The sequence below is a fragment of the Aethalodelphis obliquidens genome, unplaced genomic scaffold (genome assembly GCF_003676395.1).
Source record: "Aethalodelphis obliquidens isolate GAN/ISIS:26980383/991018 unplaced genomic scaffold, ASM367639v1 scaffold103, whole genome shotgun sequence".
In the NCBI taxonomy this organism is placed as follows: domain Eukaryota; kingdom Metazoa; phylum Chordata; class Mammalia; order Artiodactyla; family Delphinidae; genus Aethalodelphis; species Aethalodelphis obliquidens.
The window spans coordinates 929,936-953,902 of NW_020838047.1; the positions used below are offsets into that span (position 1 = coordinate 929,936).

A 23,967-nucleotide genomic window follows, 5' to 3' on the forward strand; every position below is an offset into this window, starting at 1 on the left:
CTAAGAATTTGTCCGTTTCTTCCAGATTGTCCATTTTATTGGGATAGAGTTGCTTGTAGTAGTCTCTTAGGATGCTTTGTATTTCTATGGTGTCAGTTGTTACTTCTCCTTTTTCATTTCCAATTTTATTGATTTGAGTCTTCTCCCTCTTTTTCTTGATGAGTCTGGCTAATGGTTTATCAATTTTGTTTATCTTCTCAAAGAACCAGCTTTTAGTTTTTTTGATCTTTGATATTGTTTTCTTTGTTTCTGTTTCATATATTTCTGCTCTCACCTTGGTGATTTCTTTCTTTCTGCTAACTTTGGGTTTTGTTTGTTCTTCTTTCTCTAGTTCCTTTAGGTTTAAAGTTAGATTATTTATTTGAGATTTTTCTGGTTTGTTGAGGTAGGCTTGTATTGCTATAAACCTCCCTCTTAGAACTGCTTTTGCTACATCCCATAGGTTTTGGATCATCATGTTTTTGTTGTCATTTGTCTCTAGGTATTTTTTGATTTCCTCTTTGATTTCTTCAGTGATCTCTTGGTTATTTAGTAACGTATTGTTTAGCCTTCGTGTGTTTGTGTTTTTTACAGTTTTTCCCTGTAATTGATTTCTAATCTCATAGTGTTGTGGTCAGAAAAAAATGCTTGATATGATTTCAATTTTCTTAAATTTACTGAGGCTTGATTTGTGACCCAAGATGTGATGTGTCCTCGAGAATGTTCCATGCGCACTTGAGAAGAAAGTGTAATCTGCTGTTTTGGGGTGGAATGTCCTATAAATATCAATCAAATCTCTCTGGTCTATTGTGTCATTTAAAGCTTGTGTTTCCTTATTAATTTTCTGTCTGGATGATCGGTCCATTGGTGTAAGTGAGGTGTTAAACTCCCCCACTATTATTGTGTTACTGTCGATTTCCTCTTTTATAGCTGTTAGCAGTTGGCTTGTGTATTGAGGTGCTCCTATGTTGGGTGCATATATATTTATAATTGTTATATCTTCTTCTTGGATTGATCCCTTGATCATTATGTAGTGTCCTTCCTTGTCTCTTGTAACATTCCTTCTTTTATAGTCTATTTTATATGATATGAGTATTGCTACCCCAGCTTTCTTTTGATTTCCATTTGCATGGAATGTCTTTTTCCATCCCCTCACTTTCAGTCTGTATGTGTCCCTAGGTCTGAAGTGGGTCTCTTGTAGACAGCATATATATAGGTCTTGTTTTTGTATCCATTCAGCGAGCCTGTGTCTTTTGGTTGGAGCATTTAATCCATTCACGTTTAAGGTGATTATCAATATGTATGTTCCTATGACCATTTTCTTAATTGTTTTGGGTTTGTTTTTTTAGGTCCTTTTCTTCTCTTGTGTTTCCCACTTAGAGAAGTTCCTTTAGCATTTGTTGTAGGGCTGGTTTGCTGGTGCTGAATTCTCTTAGCTTTTGCTTGTCCATAAAGCTTTTGATTTCCCGGTCAAATCTGAATGAGATGCTTGCTGGGTAGAGTAATCTTGGTTGTAGCTTCTTCCCTTTCATCGCTTTAAATATATCGTGGCACTCCCTTCTGGCTTGTAGAGTTTCTGCTGAGAAATCAGCTGTAACCTTATGGGAGTTCCCTTGTATGTTATTTGTCATTTTCCCCTTGTTGCTTTCAATAATTTTCCTTTGTCTTTAATTTTTGTCAATTTGATTACTGTGTGTCTCAGCATGTTTCTCCTTGGGTTTATCCTACCTGGGACTCTCTGTGCTTCCTGAACTTGGGTGGCTGTTTCCTTTCCCATGTTAGGGAAGTTTTCAACTATAATCTCTCCAAATATTTTCTCAGGTCCTTTCTTTCTCTCTTCTCCTTCTGGGACCCCTATAATGAGAATGTTGTTGCGTTTAATGCTCTTCCAGAGGTATCTTAGGCTGTCTTCATTTCTTCTCATTCTTTTTTCTTTATTCTGTTCCACGGCAGTGAATTCCACCAGTCTGTCTTCCAGGTCACTTATCTGTTCTTCTGCCTCAGTTATTCTGCTATTGATTCCTTCTAGTGTATTTTTCATTTCAGTTATTGTATTGTTCATCTCTGTTTGTTCTTTAATTCTTCTAGGTGTTAGTTCTCTAATTCTTCTAGATCTTTGTTAAACATTTCTTCCATCTTCTGGATCTTTGCCTCCATTCTTTTTCTGAGGTCCTGGATCATCTTCACTATCATTATTCTGAATTCTTTTTCTGGAAATTTGCCTATCTCCACTTCATTTAGTTGTTTTTCTGGGGTTTTATCTTGCTCCTTCATCTGGTACATAGCCCTCTGCCTTTTCATCTTGTTTATCTTTCTGTGAATGTGGTTTTCCTTCCACAGGTTGCAGAATTGTCATTCTTCTTCCTTCTGCTCTCTGCCCTCTGGTGGGTGAAGGTATCTAAGAGGCTTGTGCGAGCTTCATGATGGAAGGGACTGGTGGTGGGTGTTGCTCTGGTGGGCAGAGCTCAGTAAAACTTTAATCTTCTTGTCTGCTGATGGGTTGGGCTGGGTTCCCTCCCTGTTGGTTGTTTGGCCTGAGGCAACCCAACACTGGAGCCTACCTGGGCTCTTTGGTGGGGCTAATGGCAGACTCTGGAGGGCTCACACCAAGGAGTACTTCCCAGAACTTCTGCCAGTGTCCTTGTCCCCACGGTGAGCCACAGCCACTCCCCTCCTCTGCAGGAGGCCCTCCGACACTAGCAGGTAGGTCTGGTTCAGTCTCCTGTGGGGTCACTGCTCCTTTCCTGGGTCCCGATGTGCACACTACTTTGTGTGTGCCCTCCAAGAGTGGAGTCTCTGTTTCCCCCAGTCCTGTCAAAGTCCTGCAATCAAATCCCGCTAGCCTTCAAAATCTGATTCTCTAGGAATTCCTCCTCCCACTGCCAGCCTCCCAGGTTGGGAAGCATGACGTGGTGCTCAGAACCTTCACTCCAGTGGGTGGACCTCTGTGGTATAAATGTTGTCTAGTTTGTGAGTCACCCACCCAGTGGTTATGGGATTTGATTTGACTGTGATTGCATCCCTTCTACCATCTCATTGCACCTTCTCCTTTGTCTTTGGATGTGGGGTATCTTTTTTGGTGAGTTCCAGTGTCTTCCTGTTGATGACTGTTCAGCAGTTAGTTGTAATTCTGGTGCTCTCGCAAGAGGGAGTGAGGGCACATCCTTCTACTCTGCCATCTTGAACCAATCTCCTCTTTGATTATCCCTTAATGTTTATGGGCTCTGCAGGGATGTCCCTTCTTTTATTTCTGATATTACTAATTTGTGTACTCTCTCTTTCTTTCTTAATTAGCCTGGTTAGAGGTCTGTTGATTTTATCCATCTTTTCAAAGAAACAGCTTTTGATTTCATTTACTTTCTCTATTAATTTCCTGTTTTCAATTTCATTGATTCTGCACTAATTCTTATTATTTCTTTTTTTCTGTTTACTTGTGATTTAATTTGTTTTCTTTTTTCTGGTTTTCTTAGGTAGAAGTTTAGATGATTGATTTTAGATAGTTCTTCTTTTCTAATATGTGCATTCAGTGTTGTAAATTCCTTTCTAAGCACTGCTTTTGCCGCATCCCACAAAGTTTGATAAGTTATATTTTAATTTAGTTTAAAATATTTTAAATTTATCTTGAATTTTTTTCTTTGATACATGTGTTATTTAGGAGTTTGTTGTTTGAAATCCAAGTATTTGGAGATTTTCCAGCTATGTTTCAGTTTTTGATTTCTAACTTATTTCCATTGTGGTCTGGGAACAGACGTTGTATGATTTCTATTCTTTTAAATTTGTGAAGGTATGTTTTATGGTTGACAATGTGGTCTATCTTGGTGAATGTTCCAGGTCAGCTTGAAAAGAATGTGTATTCTACTGTTGCTGGATGAAATAGTCTATAAATGTCCATTATATCTAGATGATTGATTTCAACTCTGTCCGTACCGATTTTCTGCCTGCTGGAGCTGTCTATTTCTGATAGAAATAAAGTCTCCACCTGTAATAGTAGATTCATCTGTATAAGTTTTTGCCTCATATTTTGAAACATTGTTAAGTGCATATACATTATGGATTGTTATGTTTCTTAGAGAAATGACCCCTTTATCATTATGTAATGCCCTTTTTTAATCTCTGATAACTTGCCTTAGTTTGAAGTCTGCGCAGTCTGAAATTATTATAGTTACTCCTGATTTCTTTTTATTCATGTTTACATGATACATCTTTCTCCATCCTTTTACTTCTAGTCTACATGTTTCTGTATATTTAAAGTTGGTTTCTTGTAGACAACATATAGTTGGGTCTTGTTTTTTGATCCACTTTGATAATTTCCATCCTTTAATTGGTACACTTTGGACCACTGACTTTCAAAGTGGTTATTGATATAGTTGAACTGATGTCTATCATATTTGTTACTGTATTCTACTTATGCCCTTCTTCTTTGTTCCTATTTCTGTCTTCTAGTCTTTTTTTTTTTTTTGCCTTTTGTGGTTTTATTTATTTTTAAAAAATTTTTATTGAAGTGTAGTTGATTTACAATGTTGTGTTAGTTTCAGGTGTACAGCAAAGTGAATCAGTTATACATATACATATAACCACTCTTATTTAGCTTCTTTTCCCATATAGGCCATTTCAGAGTATTGAATAGAGTTTCCTGTGCTTTACAGTAGATTCTTATTAGTCATCTATTTTATATACAGTAGTGTGTATATGTCAGTTCCAGAAAATCTCCCAATTTACCCCTCTCCCCCTTAACCCCTGGTAACCATAAGTTTATTTTCTACGTCTGTGACTCTGCTTCTCTTTTTTAAATAAGTTCATTTGTAACCTTTATTTAGATTCCACATATAAGCAATATCATATATTTGTCTTTCTGTGTCTGACTTACTTCACTTAATATGATAATCTCTAGGTCCATCCATGTTGCTGCTAATGACATTATTTTGTTCTTTTTCATGGCTGAGTAATATTCCATAGTATATGTGTACCACATCTTCTTTATCCATTCCTCTGTTGACGGACGTTTAGGTTGCTTCCATGTCTTTTTTTGCCTTTTGTGGTTTTCATTGAGCATTCTACATGATTTTATTTTCTCCCCCTTCTCAGCACATCATTTATGCTTCTTCTTTCTTACTTTTTTAGTGGGTGCTCTAGAGTTTGCACTATACATTTACACCTAATCCAAGTCCACTTTCAAATAACACTATACTACTTCACAGGTAGTGTGTGTAACTTATATGATAAATAATCCTAATTTCCCCCTCCTGTCTATGTATTGTTGCTGTCATTCATTCCACTTATACATTAGCACGCATCAGTATTTTACATATATATATATATATATATACACACACACACACACACATATATATACACATACATAATCTGTTGTTGATATTATTATTTTGAACAAACTGTTATCTGTTAGTTCAATTAAGAATAAGAAAAATGAAAGTGTTTATTCTTTCTCAGTTGTGCTTCCTTTCTTCATGTAGATCCAGGTTTCTGACAAGAACTTCTTTTAATATGTCTTGCAAGGCAGATCACTGGCAATGCATTCCCTCAATTTTTGTTTTGTCTGAAAAAGCTTTTATTTCTCCTTCATTTTTTAAAAATAAATTTATTTATTTATTTTTGGCTGTGTTGGGTCTTTGTTGCTGTGCGTGGGCTTTCTCTAGTTGCGGCAAGTGGGGGCTACTCTTCATTGCGGTGCACGGGCTTCTCATTATGGTGGCTTCTCTTGTTGCAGAGCACAGGCTCTATGCATGCAGGCTTCAGTAATTGTGGCATGTGGGCTCAGTAGTTGTGGCTGGCAGGCTCTAGAGCACAGGCTCAGTAGTTGTGGCACATGGGCTTAGTTGCTCCGTGGCATGTGGGATATTCCTGGATCAGGGCTCAAACCTATGTCCCCTGCATTGGCAGGCCAATTCTTAACCACTGCGCCACCAGTGAAGTCCTCTGCTTCATTTTTGAAGGAGAACTCCACAGGGTATAGAATTCTAGGTTGGTGAGGTTTTTTTCGCTCAGCACCTCAAATACTTTATGCTTTACTTTTCTACTCTCTTCCTGCTTGCATAGTTTCTGAGGAGAAGTTAGATGTAATTCTTATTTTTGATCCTGTAGAAGTGAGGGTTTTTTCCCCCCCCCTCTGGCTTTTTTCAGGATTTTTCATTTATCTTTGATTTTTTTGTAGTTTGAAAATGATATGCATAGTGTAGTTTTGGGGCACTTATCTTGCTTGGTGTTCTCTGAGCTGCATGGAGCTGTAGTTTAGTGTCTGACATTAATTTGGGGGAAATTCTCAGTCATTATTTTTCAAACATTTCTCCTGTTCCTTTGTCTCTTCTCTTTTTAGTATTCCTAGTTCATGTATTTGTACCTTTTGCAGTTGTCCCAGAGTTCTTGGATATACTGTTCTTTTTTTTTTTTTTTTTAGGAGTGTTTTTGATCTCTAGCATTTCTTTTTGGTTCTTTCACACAATTTTCATCTCTCTGCTTACCTTTCCCATCTGTTCTTGTATGTTGTCTAATAAGGACTAATGTCTTTATCCATTAGTGCCCTAAACATATTAATGATAGTTGTTTTATATTCCACGTCTTATAATCCCATCATCTTTGACGTATGTGAGCCTGGTTCTGATGCTTGCTCTGTCTTTAGTATGTCTTGTCATTTTTCTTGATAGCTGGATGTGATGTGCTGGCCAGAAGCAACTTCTGTAAGTGGGCTCTTAGTAATGAGGTGCTGCGGTGCAGGGGAGGGGAAGCGTTCTATGGTCCTCGATTGGGTCTTAGTGTTTTGTGACATGTGCCTCTGGACTGTGAGCTTCACCTGTACTTCTCAGGCATCACCGCCCACCCCCCCCCCCCCCCCCCCAGCCCCGCACCACAGGTGGGACGGGGCAGCTAGAGGGGCCTGGAGTTGGGTTTTTCCCTTCCCCCAGGTCATTTAGCCTCTGATAAAACCCAGCAGGTTAGGCTTTGGTTGACTAGCTTCACCTGAGGACAGACACCTTGTTAAGAACAGAAGGCCCTATGTGTTTCCCTCCCCTGACAGAAGCAGAGGGGATTCTCTCTGACATTTTGTGAGAAACTGGTAGAGCTCCAACAGGGGAAACTCACACAACTGTACCCCATACCCATTGTCCATACGGGCCTCCAGCAACGTGTCAGCTACAGTGCAGGGTTCCCTACCCGGCCACTGGTTCCTGCAGACGTTTCCGCTGTGGATATGTGCACCAGTCCCCAGTCACTACCAATCCTCTGTATCCATCTGTCTGTCTCCAGTTTTGGTGACAGTGGTTTGCTCTGCTCCCTCACTTCTCTGACAGATCTCAGGAGAGTTGATTTTCATGTGTCAACTAAAAAAAAATGCACAACCTAAACGTTGAGAGTTATGTTCTATGAGGTGGACCTGCTTAGGACTTCAGGCCCAGGAGACAGCATCTCAGATAACTGTGAGAGACTGCTCTGAGGAGGTGATGAGGGGAGCCAGGATATACAAGAGTTTTTGCAACAAAGACCAGGTAGCCGGAACATCACAAGATTACCGTTAATTAAAGAAAGCTAGACCTCTCAAGTTAATGCATTTAGAGCTTTTCTGTGTACGGGAAGATGCAAAGGCTGGGCTCACTGAAATCATTCCTTTGATCTGCACCTCAGCTCTCTGGGGCCAGCATCCTGCGCTTTCCCATCCTGAGTGTCCTCAGGTGCACCATTGCGGGGGCTGCAGTGGCTGAGGGCTTGATGGTGGAGCAGCCTGTCTCCATCCTGAGTTCCCTCAGGACTCACCATCCAGGCTGCTGGAATGTGATGGCTGGATGGATGCAACATTTTAGTTCTCAAGTGTGTTCAGCTTTTTACCCTGTTAGAATGGAGTGGCAACTTCCAAGCTCCTGACATGCCAGACCAGAACCACAAGTATGCTTTTTAGTCTATTTTTCTTTAGCTAGAATGGGTGGAAGCAGGACAAACGTGGGAACTCAAGGTTTGAAATGAATTCTTTTGAAATCTCAGAAATCTGAATTTGAGCAGGATTGATTGCTTTTTAACAAACATCCTATCTCATCCTTCAGATACTGGTTTGATTGAGACTAGCCCCTGAGGGTAAGAATCTGAATAGGATCAACTCTGAGTGAACATCCCAGAATGATCTAATCGTTGGATACAAGGGTCAGAGTCCCAAAGTTGGAGAGAGCTTGGGCCCTGGAATCCATAGATAAGAGGAAGGATTAGAAGAGAACCACCCAGGTGGATAGGAAGGCCAGATTTATCCAGAGAGAGAGAGAAATACAGAACGTCCGGTTAAATTTGTATTTCAGGTAAATAATGAATACTTCTCTGAGCGTAAATGTTTCCCATGGAATCCATTTTATCTGGCATCCCTTAAGGACCTGCTGGTCTCGCTGGCCCTCACAGAGTGGCTGGGAGTTAACAGGTGAGCTGAAGCCCCTGTATCTTCAAGGCTGTAAGAAAACTAAGCTTTGTAGCTGAGGAACCTGGAGCGGGGCGGGCAGAGAAGCTGGGATGAGAAATTGAGAATTTTCCAGCTGATACCGTGTCTGTCTAGGGTGGGCAGAGACCACCGAGCCTCCCATAACTCATAGGATCACTGTTCCTTGAGATGTGGCTGCAGGGTGAACAGCACTGCAGGTAGGGGAGGATAAGCAGAGCTCCCTGGGTGGGCAGCTGCCAGCAGAGCAGAGGCTGGAGGAGGGCACTGATTTCCAAAGAGAGCGTTCAACCTCCATCACCGGCACTCAGCAACACGAGCTTCAGCTTTAAAAAAGTAGCAGATGTGCTGAAAAAGGGTACGGCCACTGCTGAGAAATGAACAGAGGCCTGGAAAAACAAGCGGAAAAAATCTCTCAAAGCAGCAAACATGTAAGGACAGTAACCACAGAGCAAATATAAGAGGACCAGAGGGTAAACGCAGAAGTTGTAATGTATACGTAAGTAGGAATTTCAGAAGGAGAAAAAGCAAGCGAGGGAGGAGAGGCAATATTTAAGCAAATAGGTGAAGAGCTCTTCTAGAGCTAAAGAAACATTTGAATCTTCAGATAGAAAGGATTCTTTGAGTTCCAAGGAAGGAGCACAAAAAAAAAAAGGACACTCAAGATAGAGTGCAGTAAAATGTCCTCATTCCAGGATAATGATAAAGTTCCACAGTCTCCCAGACAGGAAAAACAAGTTATTGACGCAGAAGAGTAAGGCTGGCTTTAGAGTTCTGTCTGCAACTCTGAAATCAGAGGGCAGCAGGGTAATATCTACTGACAACTGTCAGTGTGGGTAAAAAAGCAAAACCCAGCCACATGTTCCTTAAGAAACCCACTTTAAACAAGCGAGAGAGGTTGAAAATCAGAGGATGTAAAGAGATGCCATCAGATAAATATAAACCCAAAGAAGCCAAGTCTGGCCATTGCTATGGGAACAAACAGGATAAAGATTGATATTATGTAATGATAAAAGACAAATGTATAAAATAGGTATAACAACCATAAACCATGTTCACCAATCAATATCGTAGCTAAATATAGAAAGCAAACACTATTCAGAGAATGTAGTAAAAATGCAATTATAATAGGGCATTTTAGTACACATTTCTCAGGATCAGACAAATTTAGACCAAAAACAAAAAAAGGAAAGAAACAAAGGAATAGAATAAAACAACCAACAGATTTGATTTGGAAGATGTATGGGACTTCTACATCTCATAAGTATACTTCTTTTGTATTATTTTTTATTGAAGTAGAGTTGACTTATAATAGTTTCAGGTGTACAACACAGTGATTTGATATTTTTATAGATTATGCATCATACAAGGTTGTTGCAATATTATTGACTATATTCCCTGTGCTGTACGTTGTATCTCTGTGACTTCCCTATTTTAGAACTGGAAGTTTGTACCTCTTAATCCCCTCACCTATTTCACCCATCCCCCACCTCCTCCCCTCTGGCAGCCACCAGTTTGTTCTCTGCATCTGTGTGTCTGACCCTTGAACAATAGGGGATGGAACTGCACGGGTGCACTTACATAAGGATTGTTTTCAATATGGGTATTTTTCAATAAAATATTGGAAAAAATTTTGGAGATCTGTGACAATTTGAAAAAACTCACAGATGAACCAGATAGACTAGAAATAGCAAAAGAATTAAGAAAAAGTTAGGTATGTCATGAATGCATAAAATATATATAGATACTAGTCTATCCTTACACAGGTGTAGGTGTTGTTTAATATATAATTAGTAATGTATTAGTTTTCTTACTGTTTTATAACTTTCAAAGAATTCATTACCATACAGTATGTCTGTCTGTCTGTCTGTCTCTCTTTCTCTCTCTCTCGTAACTGCAGGAAGTGAATATCAGCCTACCATCACAGGAGAGTGGTTTTTTTTTAGAAAATGTAAAACAATTATTTCTGGTGCAGTATTATAAATATGACTGTAATACTGCATGTCATAAAATTACTGTAACAATTGATTCATTAGTATATAGGTTAGTCTACCATAAAAACCATATTGCTGCTTCTTCATTATCAGTGCATGAATCATTTTACCTGTTAATAAATATGAATTTCTTTTTCACCTTATCTTTTCATTTTTGATGTTTAGTGTTAGTGGTACAAGTAGAATCGACAGTGTTTTGTATCATATAAGACAACATTGACATTGGTAGTGAAAGACAAGTCACCTTGTAAACAGACAACATAAACTTATGGTATCATAAACACAGTACAGTACTGTAAATGAATTTTCTCTCCCTTATGATTTCCTTAATAACACTTTTGTCTCTATTTTATTGTAAGAATATAACGTCTAATACATATACCATACAAGTATGTATTAATTGACTATTTATGTTATTGGTAAGGCTTCTGGTCAACCATAGCCTATTCATAGTTAAGGTTTTGAGAGTCAAAAGTTATATGTGAGTTTTCCACTGCCAGAGAGTTGGCACTCTTAACCTCTGTGTTATTCAAGGGTCAAGTGTATTTGTCTTTCTCTGTCTGACTTATTTCACTAAGCATAATACTCTGTAGGTCCATCCATGTTGTCGCAGATGGCAAGATCTCATTCTTTTTTATGGCCAAGTCGTATTCCATTGTGTATATGTACCACTTCTGTATCCATTCATCTATTGGTGGGCACTTAAGTTGCTTCCATATCTTAGGTACTGTAAATAGTGCTGCTATGAACATAGGGGAATATATATCTTTTTGAATTAATGTTTTTGTTTTCTTCAAATAAATACCCAGAAAAGGAATTGCAAGATGATATGGTAGTTCTATTTTTAATTTTTTGAGGAACCACTGTACTGATTTCCACACTGGCTGCACCAATATACATTCCCACCAACAGTGCACAAGCGTTCCCTTCTCTCCCCTTCTCCAACAACACATATTGTTTCTTGTCTTTTTGATAATAGCCATTCTGACAGGTGTGAGGTGATAGCTCATTGTGGTTTTGATTTGCATTTCCCTGAAGCTTAGTGATGTTGAGCATCTTCTCATGTGCGTGTGGGCCATCAGTATGTTTTCTTCGGGAAAATATCTGTTCAGATCATCTGTCCATATTTTAAATTGGATTGTTTGGGGTTGCTGTTGGGTTATATGGGTTCTCTATATATTTGGGGTATTTACCCCTAATTGAACATATTGTTGCAAATATTTTCTCCCATTCAGTAGTTGGCCTTTTTGTTTTGTTGATGGTTTCCTCTGTTGTACAAAAGCTTTTTAGTTTGATGTAGTCCCATTTGTTTATTGTTGCTTTTGTTTCCCTTGCCTGAGGAGACAGATCTGAAAAAAATATGGCTAAGACCAATGTGAATGTTTTCTTCTAGGAGTTTTGTGGTTTCAGGTCTTACATTTAGGTCTTTAAACCATTTTGAGTTTATTTTTGTGTATGGTGTTAGGGAGTGTTCTAATTTCATTTCTTTTACATATAGCTGTCCAGTTTTCCCAGCACCAGTTATTGGAGAGACTGTCTTTTCTCCATTGTATATTCTTGTCTCCTTTGTTGTAGATTAATTGATCATAGATGCATGGATTTATTTCTGAGCTCTCTATTCTGCTCCATTGATCTATATGTCTGTTTTTGAGCCAGTACCATACTGTTTTGATTGCTGTGGTTTTGTAGTATAGTTTGAAGTTAGGGAAACTAACTTCTGCTATTCTTCTCCTGCTTTGTTCTTCTTTCTTAAGATTGCTTTGGCTATTAGGGATCTTTTGTGGCTCCATACAAATTTTAGGATTATTGTATTTGTTTTAGGCTTAGAGTCACTTAAGTTCAAACACATTCTAAAAGCTGTACATTTTTAACTCTCCCCCAACATTTCATGTTTTGAACATCATATTTTATATCCTTTTGTGTATCCCTTTATTACTTATTATAGTTGATTTTATAACTTTTTAAAAAATTATTCTTTATTTTATTTATTTACTTTTGGCTGCATTGGGTCTTCGTTACTGCACGTGGGCTTTCTCTAGTTGCGGTGAGTGGGGGCTACTCTTCATTGCGGTGCACAGGCTGCTCATTGCGGTGGCTTCTCTTGTTGCAGAGCACAGGCTCTAGGCACGTGGGCTTCAGTAGTTGTGGCTCGCAGGCTTCAGGAGTTGTGGCTTGCGGGTTCTAGAGCGCAGGCTCAGTAGTTGTGGCACACGGCTTAGTTGCTCTATGGCACGTGGGATCTTCCCGGACCAGGGATGGAACCCGCGTCTCCTGCATTGGCAGGCAGATGCTTAACCACTGCGCCACCAGGGAAGTCCCGATTTTATAACTTTTGTCTCTCAACTTGATACTGGCTTTTTAAGTGGTTGATCAACTGCTTTTACTATATATTTGCCTTTTCCAATGAGATTTTTTTCCTTCATATATTTTCTTGTGTCTTATTATGGCCTTTTCTTTTTTGCTTAAACATGACCCTTTAGCATTTCTTGTAAGACTGGTTTAGTGACAATAAACTGTTTTAGTTTTTGCTTGTATGGGAAACTGTTTATGTCTCCTTCAATTCTGAATAACCTTGCCAAGTAGAGTATCCTTGATTGTAGGTTTTTTCCCTTTCGGCAACTTAAATATATCATGCCACTCCCTCCTGGCCTGCTAAGTTACTGCTGAAAAATCAGCTGATAGACTTATGGAGGATTCTGTTGTATATGACTCTTTACTTTTCTCTTGCTGCCTTTAAAATTCTCTCTTTACTTTTGTCATTTTAATTATAGTATGTCTTTGTGTGGATCTCTTTGGGTCCATCATATTTGAAACTCTGTGCTTTCTGGACCTGGGTATCTGTTTCCTGCCCCAGGTTAGGGAAATTTTCAGCCATTGTTTTATCAAATACATGTTGTGCCCTTTTCTCTCTCTGTTCTCCTCTGCAACCCCTGTAATATGAATGTTGGTACACCTGATGTCCCAAAGGTCCCTTAAGCTATCCCCATTTTTTAAAATTTATTTTTCTGTTTTGCTGTTCTGATTGGATGATTTCCACTATTCTGTATTTCATATCATTTAAGTGTTCTTCTGTATCATCTAATATTCTATTGATCCCCTCTAGTGTATTTTTCATTTCAGTTATTTTATTCTTCAGCTCTGATCGAGTCTTCTTTTGTATTTTCTAATTCTTTATTCAGGTTCTCACCATGACCTCTATTTTTTCCAAAGTCAGTGGGCAGTTTTATGACCATTCCTTTAACTCTTTATCAGGTAAATTTTATATCACCATTTCATTAGATTTTTTTCTGGAGTTCTTTTTTTTTAAAGCCTTTCCGTTTTTTAAAAATTTATTTATTTATTTATTTATTTTTGGCTATGTTGGGTCTTTGTTGCTGCATGCGGTCTTACTTTAGTTGCAGCAAGCGGGGGCTACCCTTCGTTGTGGTGTGCAGACTTCTCATTGCAGTGACTTCTTTTGTTGTGGAGCACGGGTTCTAGGTGCGTGGGCTTCAGTAGTTGTGGCGTACAGGCTCAGTAGTTGTGACTCACGGCCTCTAGAGTGCAGGCTCAGTAGTTGTGGTGTATGGGCTTAGTTGCTCCGCGGCATGTGGGATCTTCCCTGACCAGGGCTCAGAACCCGTGTTCCCTGCATTGGCAGGCGGATTCTTAACCACTGCACCACCAGGGAAGTCCCTTTTTTCTGGAGTTATCTTGTTCTTTAATTTGGAACATATTCTTCTGTCTTCTCATTCCGTTTGATTTTCTGTGTTTGTCTCTATGAATTAGGTAAAACAGTTACGCCTCTTGGTCTTGAAGGTGTGTCCTTGTGTGGGAGTGACTCTGCAGACTCTGTGTGCCTGATGGCTTTGGTGGAGGAGCTGGAACTGAATGGGAACAAGTTGGGGCTTTTCCTAGGGTGTCCCGGGGGCCACTGCCTTTGCAGGGTGGGGCTGCAGCTGTAGCCCAGGGTGGGGTGGGGCTTCTCCTGGGGCCTGTGGAGGGTGGGCTAAAGCTGGAGCCAGAGCTGGCAGGCTGGCTAGAGCACCAGGTGCTTCTCCGTCTGCTGCCTCTGTGCGGGGACTAGTGAGTTAGTTTGTGTACACGCCTCTTTAAGCCTAGAGTCTCTGTTTCCTACAGCCCTCCGGTTCTCCCAGTGGTAAGCCCTGCTGGTTTTCAAAACCCATCAGGGGGGTCATCTTCCCAGTGCTGGTCACCAGGGCTGGGGTACCCAATGTGCTGCTTGAACCCCTCATTCCTTAGGGAGGACCTCAGAGTTTGTGATATCACTTTCTGCTTCTGGGTCATCCGTGGGGCTGTGGGGTCCTGACTGGATCATGTCTCTGCCCCTCCACCTGTCTTGATGTGGGTTTTTTTTTACATCCTTAATTGTAGGAGAACCTCTCTGTTTGTCTTCAGGGTGTTCTCAGAAAGGGTTGTTTTATATGTAGTTGTAGTTTTGGTGCAGCCATGGGAGGAGGTCTTCCTACTTTGCCTTCTTAATTCCACCTGCCTTTTGTATTTTAATGGAGCACCTATAAAAATTAATTTTGTCTTTGGTCCCAAATAATATCTAAGATATATGAGCTCATTCACAAAAGTAGAGATTTTATAATCCACATTCCCTGATTATAATTTGTTTTTTAAGTTTATTTTTGGCTTCATTGGGTCTTCAGTGCTGCGTGGGCCTTCTCTAGTTGTGGTGAGCAGGCCACTCTTCGGTGCAGCACACGGGCCTCTCATTGTGGTGACCTCTCCCATTGAGGAGCACGGGCTCTAGGCGCGCGAGCTTCAGTAGTTGCAGCACGTGGGCCCTACAGCGCATGGGCTTCAGCAGTTGTGACTCGCAGGCTCAGTAGTTGTGGCTCACAGGCTCTAGAGCGCAGGCTCAGTAGTTGTGGCACACGGGCCCAGCCACTCCGCGGTATGTGGGATCTTCCCAAACCAGGGCTCGAACCCGTGTCCCCTGCACTGGCAGGCGGATTCCCAACCACTGTGCCAACAGGGAAGCCCACCTGATTGTAATTTTTCAAAAAGGAATAAATAATGAAAAGGAACTCCCATCCCTTCCAAAATCCTCTAATTACTTAGAAATTAAGAACCAATATCCTAAATCACCCTTCATCAAAGGGTAAATAAAACTGAAGTTACAAATCCCCTATTGTACAAAGCAACGATGGGGGAAACTTCATACCAACACATACATGACACAGCTCAAACTATTCCAACTGGGAATTTATAGCCTTAAATGCCTTATTATTAAAGAAAGAAGAAAAATAAACTTAGAGCTCAGTCTAAATTAGAACGAGCACAACAAAATGAACGCCCCCAAAAAATTGGAAAAGAGAATAAAGTAGAAATTAATGAATAGAAAACAACACAAGTAGAAAAGGTAAGTCCATCTAAGAGCTGATCTCTTGAGAAAGACCCCCTGAGTAGACGAGCTCCCAGCCTGATGAGGGAAATCAGAAGTCACGAAAACCCGTGTAAGGACCGCGATCTGAGCTGCTGGCCCGAGGGCCGCGGTCAGGAAGCTGCTTCCCTCTCTCCCACCACTGCCTCCGCGTTTTTGTGGGAAACATTGCCTGGCTCTTGGTGACATTTCTGGTAGCTCCCATGGCTTTTCACCCACTTTTCTTCTAAAAACAGTCTCATCTTTAGGGACTTGGCGGTTTGATCCCACCTAAGTGAAAAACCTATCTCATTAGGTCCACGCTTTGCCCTCTTCCTGCCGCAGGCCCTTCACTGCCCTCTGGACCAGGGCTGGGGGAGGGGCGTGACTGCCCACTGCGCCTGTGCCCTGCCCCCCAGGCCCCCAGGCCCCCCAGAGCCGGGGCTGTGAGCCGTGGAGCCGGCACCACTTGTACTTTGCCCTCGGTCTCTCCTGACACACGCTCTCAAGTTCTGGTTCTCTCTCCGGTGTGCGGAGTCTTGGGAGATGCCCGAGGAGATCACCACACCTGCATCTTTCCCTGGCGCAGCTGATGCACTCACCCGCCCACCTCTGAGGCACCCCAGCCATCCCTCATCCCTGCCTTTTACCTTTTGTTTTGTGGGGTTTTTTTGGAATTCAATTCACCCTGGCAAGCAGCTGTCTCTCAAGGAATCATTGCAAGATGACCCGAGCTCTGCTACTAAGGGGTCTATGAAAAAAGCAGAAGCATCCTTTCACTGTCGGATGGTGAAAACGCTCCTTATTCTGCTGCTATAGCCTCTCCCACTGGCCGTTGGAGGGCTTGCTCCAGCCCACCTGCCCCCTGCAGACCCCTCAGCACTAGACAAGCTCTAGTGCTGTATTCACAAGAGACCCTGGAGCTTCAAGATGCGTGCCCGGTCCCACAGCCAGGGGGAGAAACGCCAGGATCCTTTTCCATCAAGTGTCCACCACTACGAGTGTATTTCCTGAAGCTTGGCTTCAGCAGACTCGCAGGGGAGGTGGGGCCTCAGCACCCTCCGCACTCCCACCTGGGCTGGCAGCTCTGCACTGACTGTCTTCAATCCCACGTCTGAAATCTAATCCTCTCCTTTATCGCCTGGAGGGGATGTGGAGTTGAGCGATGCTGCACGAACGGCCATCCATCTGGAATAGAACAGTGAACCACATGCCGTCATGAAAGATGAATAAGCTCCAGCTGGAGTGAAGACTTCAGTGTAGAGAGGAAGGAGAAGAAGAAGGAGATGATGATTTAGGGGGATTGTGACCCAGAATCTGGGGACACCTTTTAAGTAAGAAGAAAACCTAGAAGCTGTAAATAAAACGACTGACATATCTGAATATAGAAAAACCATAAAGCACTCTTTCCTCTTCCCTCCCCTTCCCCCCTCCCTTCCCTTCCTGAACAATTCGGTCCCAGGGGCTTTAGGTGAAACTGAGCGAGCTGGGTGTCCATGGGTTGGGGCTATCGCAGCCTGAGGATGGCGTGGGCGGAGAGGAGCGTCCCAGCCAAGGCGACAGAGCCTGGGGTGATGACGGTGCTGCTGTCCCAACAGAGTAGCAGGCTGGAGTAGGTGTCAGGAGGGCAGCCCAGGGCAGAGAAGGTGTCCATCGGTGGGGGGGTGGGGGGGCAATCAGGTATGAGTGTCAGAGATGAGCAGGGAAGGTGTCTGGATGAAGGGTTCACACCGGAGACGTCAGGGCCCAGGCAAGGTGAGGGGGTCTGCGGAGGAGGGCATCCTGGTGCAGGTGTCAGAGGGTGGTCTGGCCCGAGGCTGGGCCAGGCAGGGAGAGTGTCCAGTGTGGAGAGCAGGGGTCCAGAGCTGAGGCAGGGAGAGGGCATCCTCAAAGAGGCAGGGCCAGCCTAGGGCACGGGGATGGTGACACATGGGAGGACTAATCAAAGAAGTACCCATGCTGAGGAAAATGGGGGTCGGGTGGAGGGAGGTATACATGCAGGAGGGAAAATAGAATCAGCCCTGTGGTACTGATTGGAATTGCAAGTATCCTGAGCTCATGGATTTCCATACGTACAGATATAGAAATAAATATGTGTGGTGTGTCTGTGTTCCTTCTTGGTCCACTGAGGTGACCTGAGCCTGAGATACTCCAAAAGCAACGAGCACAGCAGTATTAGGATCTTCGTTTCTGAAAACCATTCACCACTGAAAGGAGCCAGGGCTCCTGGGAGAAATGCGATTCCAAGGCTGAGGCACCGTGAGTCCACGAGGAACCTGGAGTGCCTTGCAGTGCCAGAAAGCAAAGACAGGCTCCCGAAACTCAGAGACACAGCAGCCAGCATGCAGGATGCCCACAGCTCGGGGACACATTAAGCATCGAAATAGCTAATGATAGAAATGCCTATAAGCCTCTGGAGGCAACTGAAACCCACGAGAGTGTGTGTATATGTACACATCAAGTTTGAGAAGTAAGAGCCTATTTTCATCTCAAAATACTTCCTAAGAAAATACTAGAGAGAGAACATGTAACTTTGCAGTGGAGAGCACGGGTGACACCATCTGAAACAAGCTGTCTCACTGCACATCACCCAACCCACCTCGTGTGCCCCTGGTGGATGCCTGGGCAGGAACACAGCATCTCTACCGTGAATTGTCTTCCAAAGGGGCATAGCCCGACTCTAATGATGAGGCATAATTTCAAACCCCAGTTCTACAAAGTATCTGGCCTGTAACCTTCAAGAGAATTCAAGAATTCAAGGATTCAAGAATAAGAATGATTTCCAAGCTGAAGGGGAGTAAAGAGGTGTGCTAGCTGTGTGCAAAGTGTGACGCTGAACTAGACGGATTTCTGCTCCAAAGGACATGGCTGGACAGGCTTCTCCTCCCCCTTCTCCTCCTCCTTCTTCTTCTTATTAACTATCGACCAAACTCACTGGTGGTGATGTCTGAAAGCCAGTGTCCCCATCTTGATGGCTGTGCTGTGGTTCGTAGGAGGACGTCTGTGTGGTGATGGGGCATCATATTGGCAGCTCACTCTCAGATGGTTCAGGAAAGTGGAAGTTCTTTATCTTGCACGTGCAACTTTTCTGTAAATTTGAGATTGTTTCAAAATTAAACAAAATTGAAAAGTTATATAGAAAGTGAAAAGACTAGCAATTGGGGAAACTCAGGGCAGCACTAACCCACAGAAGAGCTAATATTTTAACATACTAGGGGCTCTGATTAAACTGATAAGATAAAGAGGAAATAAGAGGAAACCCACATGGCAAGGGGACAACAAACAAACCAGAAGAGGTTACCTCATCGTTGTCAGGGACAAGCAATTAAAATATTGGCCACCTGTCATGAGGCGCCTATCATAATGACACAAATTTGAAAAAGTGGCAGCCAGAAAGTGTGACTTGGAGATGTGGAGTATTTTCATCCTTTGATGGTAGAAATCTAGATTGTTTAGTTTTTGTGGAGTGAAATCTGGCAATATCTGTTAAAAATGGGTATTCCATCACAGCTAATAGAGAAATAAGTTCTGCAGATTTAATACACAGTGATCCTAGTCAATAACACTGTATTATAAACTTCACAGTTACTGAGACTAGGTCTTAATTGTTCTCCACACAAAGCAAAAATGATGATTACATGACATGACATAGGTGTTAGCTAACGCCACTGTGAGAGTCATATCGCGATATACACGTGTATCAAACCAACACGTTGTACACCTCACACTTACACAATATTATATGTCAATTATATCTCAATTAAAAAAAATTATTTAATGCATTTCCCTTGACCCAGAAATTCCATCCTGGAGAATCTATTCTGTAAATCAGGATATAGAGACAAGAATCTTCATCGCGGCTTTGTTTCTAGTAGCAAAAACAGAACAGTAAATGATTATTAATAGGAAGAGGATTGGGATACAAGCATCCTGTGGAAAGCTATATAACCATGATAAAGAATGTAAGCTCTTTGCCAGCTGACTAAAAGGGATTCCTACAGTATAGCGGGGAAAAAAGGCAAGATGCAAACAAATATGTAAGATACAATGCTATTTTTTCAACAAAGCTAACCTTCCAATACATGGAGCCATTTTATGTACGGTTACATGAGCAGGTAGAAAGATAGGGGTGCTCACGCACGTGGTTACAACACCATATGTTGGTTTGGGGGACGGGTGGATACAGATAAGAAGGAGAAGATGAGTTTTGGTGGTACTGCTCCACTCTGACTCATTTCTATTGCTCTGCACACAGTCCTTACAATCTGGGTTAATAGACTGCGGAGGCGCCGGCTGTTTAGATAAATTAATCGAGAAAGATGGCTACTGGGAGACATGAGAGGTGAGAGTCTGTATATCCACCGCCCCAGCTGAGGAGGCCGGGCCGGAACCAGCAGCAGCAGGCAGGACGGGTGACAAGCACGTTCGGGAAGGTATCCGTGCAGACAGAGGTCCAAGGGAAGTGTAAGACGACATCCACAGGTGACGCTTATTTACCAAAGGCGGGTGAGGGGCTGGGGAGCAGGGCGGGGAGAGTCGGGTGTGAGAGGCCAGCGTCGGAGGTCAAGGACGCTCAGACTCAGGGGCGGCTCTCAGCAAAGAATCGGGTCCTGGGAGACGGGTCTGGAGCTCAGAGCAGGAAGGGCGCCGACAGAGCAGGGCTGTGGATCGTCCCCCTCTCCCCGTCCCCTAACCCCTCCGACTTCCAACCCTCACCATGAGAGGTTTGGGCAGCTTCTGGCGCCAAGAGAAAGAGAAGAAAGACAAAAACAAAAAAGCTAAACGCAAGACTTAAAACATAGAATTCTGATGTTATTAAGAAAAAGTGCTCCTAAATACCTCAGTGTAAAACAATCATGTCAAAACCAAAAACGGACCTACCCTCTGACCCAGCCATCCCACTCCTGGACATCTACCCAGAGAAAACCAAAACTTGAAAAGGCACATGCTCGCCAATGTTCACTGCAGCAGTATTCACAACAGCCAAGACATGGAAACAACCTAAATGTGCACTGACAGAGGAATGGATAAAGAAGATGTGGCACATATATACAGTGGAATACTACTCAGCCATTAAAAAGAATGAAATAATGCCATTTGCAGCTACACGGATGGACCTAGAGATGATCACACTAAGTGAAGAAAGTCAGACAGAGAAAGACAAATACCATATATCACTCATATGTGGAATCTAAAAAAATGACACAAAGGAACTTAATTACAGAACAGAAACAGACTAGAAAACAAAGCTGTGGTTACCAAAGGGGAAGGGTGGGGAGGGATAAATCAGGAGTTTGGGATTAACAGATACACGCTACTGTATATAAAATAGATAAACAGTAAGTCCTACCATACAGCACACGGAACTATATTCAATACCCTGTTTTACAATGGGAAAAAATATGAAGAAGTATATATAAATATGTATATATACACACATACAAATATAGTATATATTTATGTAACTGAACCACTTCCCTGCACACCAGAAACTGACACAACACTGTAAATCAACTATACTTCTATAATAAAAAATAAATTAAAAAAATAGAATAATCACGTCAACAGTATTACGACTGATAAGACTGCTGAAGCTTTACTGAGCTCTTACTAAGTGCCACGTAAGTACACCAGGTGCTTCAAATGGCTTCTGTCTTTTAAGCTTCACAGCAACCTGTGAGGTCGCTACCGTTATCTCCATTTTCCAGATGATGAAACTAACTCTGACAGAGGCTAAAGAACTTCCTTGAAGTCACACAAGTAAACATTTCCAACGCCCTCGAATCCAAGTCTGTCTGAGGCCACGGTCCTAACTATTCTGTGTGTACAATTACTGACATTTGTAGTGACGGCCTGGAGTCATCTGTAAATGTTAATCTCTGACTTTTTTTTTTAACGTTTTTATTGGAGTATAATTACTTTACAATGGTGTGTTAGTTTCTGCTTTATAACGAAGTGAATCAGCTATACATATACATATGTGCCCATATCTCTTCCCTCTTGTGGCTCCCTCCCTCCCACCCTCCCTATCCCACCCCTCTAGCTGGTCACACAGCCCCGAGCTGATCTCCCTGTGCTATGAGACTGCTTCCCACTAGCTATCTATTTTACATTTGGTAGAAAAATATGGAACGCTTCACGAATTTGCGTGTCATCCTTGCGCAGGGGCCATGCTAATCTTCTCCGTATCGTTCCAATTTTAGTATATGCGCTGACGAAGTAAGCACTCTCTGATGTATTTTATTTCAAAAATCAGGGAAAGGTATAGTATCTCTCAAGTATTTTCTTCCAGATAAAAGTTGGTTTTCCAGAGTGACCCATTTTTCCAGAATTCTGGATAGCTGAAGCTTTAACTGTACTTTGCAGCTTCTTACAAAATTTCAGTAATTACATCTGTACAAATTGGTGGCAATCAAGTTGGAAGTAACATTTTTATGAAATGCTATAAGATATATTGGTTGTAGATTCTGAGTCCCATGTAAGTTCTATCTATTGCATTTCCTCACACACGTCAATTTTAAAAAGGCTTTTAAATGTTTTTGGCAGAATCTTTTTTCAAAATCATACTTCAATATGGATTTTTTCTTGGCAATCCATGAGATTTCCTGGAAGTTCTTACTGAGTACACTCACTGTATAAACATAAAACTTGATTTCCCAGTAAAAGCGTCAACCATCTGCAAATGCCAATAGGTTTTATAAGCAATTTGCAGCCTCTGAGTAAGGCCATCCTCCTTTTTCCATATTTTTTCTCATGCTTGGAGTATGGGCCACAGAACTCTTGGAAAGACTATGTTCAAATTCTTTCTTGCTTTAAGACCTCCCCACCTTTTGACTAAACATTGCTTCATTTTCCTGGAGTAAAGAATCTGACTGAAAATCTCTAGTCAGCTTACCTGATCACATTTCCCCCAATATGTCAGTGTAGCGGTAACTGCTGTGAACATCTAACCTTTCCTGAACCCGTGGCACATTCGTACAACCACACGTAACAGTGTATACAGTTCCTTTTCATTTATCAAAAGAAAGAATCCTTGGGGAATAAAGATTTGACAGCTACTGTTACAAGATAATTGTAATACTTAAAAAAAAGAGAGAAAGAGAGATGAGACAGATGGTGTACGCTGGAGACATGTGGAAGTTTGCTTGAAAAAGAGCTTCAGAAATTCAATTGACACTGAAAAGAAATTATGCAAATCGTCATTTTTGCATAAAAGCATCATGGAAAACAGGGAAATTATGTTAATCTTTAGTCTTCCACAATCTTGTCAAAGAGAGAGAATGTCAAGTGGACTGACACCCTCTTGCTGTCCTATTTTTTGAAAAGCTCTGCAGCCACTCATTTTTTCTTAGTTATTTATTTATTTATTGGAGCCACTCGTTTTGAATCACAAGGAAAAGAGATTAAATTGAGTGAGATGATTAAGAACATCTTCTGTCTTGCCATGCTTAGGTCTAATTCATTAATATCAACCCTTAATACATTTCAGATGCGTAATTCAGTACTTTTATTATACATTACATAATAATTTACATGGGCAGTGTTTGTAATAAATTTATTAGGTATTTCATCAGATTAACCTATGTGGCATTAAAGGATGATGGAAAGTTAATTTTTAAAGTTGTGTTTATTACTTTAAAAAAAGATTTTCCCATTGCCCTTTTAAACTTTATATGCTTGCCTGATTCACACATTACCCAGAATTTTAAAAAAAGGAAGAACGTGTACGAGACGCTATGAGGACAGAAGTTCTAAGGAGCAATGTGAAATGTTGGGGTGAAAATTCTGGCACTGTAGGTCGAGGGGACTGAGGCACAGAAAATTAGCGAGGAATCTGATTTCAGCGAAAGGAGGAAAATCACTTACTGAATTCAGGCAAGTTTTCAGAAGAACAGGTTTGATGCGTAGCACCATTAGTATCTGGTGTCATGATAGTTATGCTTTCAAGCACATGAATAGGGCTTCCCTGGTGGCGCAGTGGTTAAGAATCCGCCTGCCAATGCGGGGGACACGGGTTTGAGCCCTGGTGCGGGAAGATCCCACATGCCTCAGAACAACTAAGCCTGTGCGCCACAACTACTGAAGCCAGCGCGCCTAGAGCCCGTGCTCCGTAACGAGAGAAGCCACCGCAATGAGAAGCCCACGCACCCCAACAAAGAGTAGCCCCCGCTCACCGCACCTAGAGTAAGCCTGCG

General features: G+C 41.8%; 1 non-coding gene across 1 annotated transcript; it reads right to left on the minus strand.

Annotated features, from left to right (window-relative positions):
• Positions 1-21,892: 21,892 nt before the first annotated feature.
• LOC113614769 (U6 spliceosomal RNA) lies at positions 21,893-21,999 on the minus strand. Its single transcript, XR_003430720.1, has one exon. It is a non-coding gene; the product is annotated as a U6 spliceosomal RNA (small nuclear RNA).
• Between the last annotated feature and the right edge of the window lie 1,968 nt (positions 22,000-23,967).